Source organism: Meriones unguiculatus (assembly GCF_030254825.1).
Source record: "Meriones unguiculatus strain TT.TT164.6M chromosome Y unlocalized genomic scaffold, Bangor_MerUng_6.1 ChrY_unordered_Scaffold_35, whole genome shotgun sequence".
NCBI classification, from domain to species: Eukaryota; Metazoa; Chordata; class Mammalia; order Rodentia; family Muridae; genus Meriones; species Meriones unguiculatus.
Genome location: NW_026843712.1, coordinates 6,805,600 through 6,807,160, shown reverse-complemented (window position 1 = coordinate 6,807,160; position 1,561 = coordinate 6,805,600). Strand labels below are relative to the sequence as shown.

Genomic DNA, 1,561 nt, shown 5'->3' with positions numbered 1-1,561 from the left:
TTGTTCTTAGAGCCTATGCTGTTAGTGTTCTGTTCAGGAAGTTCAAATCTCTATATGCCACAAAATTTGAAAATCTAAATGAAATGGACAATTTTCTTGATCGATTTCACTAACCAAAACTGAAGCACGACCAGGAAAATCTATTAAATAATGCTATATCCCCCAAGGAAATAGAAGTTCTCATCGAAAGTGTCCCATTTCAAAGAAGGCCAGGGCCAAAGGTTTCTAGTGCAGAATTCTACCAGAATTTGAAAGAAGACCTAACTCCAGTTCTCTACAAAAGATTTTACAAAACAGAAACAGAAGGAGCACTACCAAACTCATTCTATGAAGCCACAGTCACTTCAGAAAGTAAACTTCTCAAAGACCCAACAAAGAAAGAGTAACTCAGGCCAATCTCCCTTATGAACATTGCGGTGAAAATGCTCAACAAAATACTTGCAAACTGAATACAAGATCACACCAAAGATATCATCCACTATGACCAAGTAGGCTACATCCCAGGCATGCAAGGGTGGTTCAATATAAGGAAATCCATCAATGTGATCCACCATAATAACAAACTAAATGAAATAAATAATAGTACACATGATAATCTCCTTAGATGATTAAAAAGTATTTGACAAAATCAAATATGCATTCATGTTTGAAGTCTTGGAGAGATCAGGGATAAAAGGCACATAACTAAACATCAAACAGAACAGAGAGAAACTTAGAGCAATACCATGGAAATCAGAGACAACGCAAGGCTGCCCACTCTCTCCACATCTCTTCAACATAGTTGTGGAATTCCTTGCTAGAGGAATAACATTGTTGAAGGAGTTCAAGGGGATGCAAATTAGAAAGAAAGATCTCAAATTATCACTATGTGCAGATGATATGATAGTTTACATGAGTGACCCCAAAAATCCTCCCAGGGAACTCCTACAGCTGATAAACACCTGTACCAAAGTGGCCTCATAACAAATATATCAAACCATTCAGTAGCCCTCCTGTATACAAAAGATAAAATGGCTGTGAAAGAAATTGGGAAAATGTGCTCGCTTCAGCAGCACATATACTATAATTGGAACAATACAGAGAAGATTAGCATGGCCCCTGCGCAAGGATGACACGCAAATTCGTGAAGCGTTCCATATTTTTGTGGGGCCGAGGCGCCAGCACTCAGCTGTGCTCCAGACACAAGCACAAAGAGTTGAGGCACGCCTGATGTCCAACTGGGTCACAGCAGCTGATCATTAAATTTGCAACAAGAAACCCACAAACAGGGCAGCTGCCCTCAGGACTTCCCTGGGTGAGAGGAGAACCCTCTCGACTAACAAAGACCACAGTTACCACTCAGGTCTATATCCCTGAGGTGAGCAACTCCTGAAAAAACACCAGCCATCCAGGGACTATACCCAAAAAGCTGAGAAGACATCCTTCAGGAAAAACCAGCTTTCTGCAAAGGGGATTCTCTCCACCACAGGATCCCCAGGAACCACCAGAAAATAACCCCATACACCTAAGATAACACAATGGGTAGAGGCCAGCGGAAAAGCTCAAGCAACAAAAGACAGAG

General features: G+C 41.3%; 1 non-coding gene across 1 annotated transcript; it reads left to right on the top strand.

Moving 5' to 3' along the window:
* Positions 1–1,036: 1,036 nt before the first annotated feature.
* Positions 1,037–1,143, top strand: LOC132651918 (U6 spliceosomal RNA). The gene has a single exon (XR_009589445.1). It is a non-coding gene; the product is annotated as a U6 spliceosomal RNA (small nuclear RNA).
* The last annotated feature ends 418 nt before the right edge of the window (positions 1,144–1,561 follow it).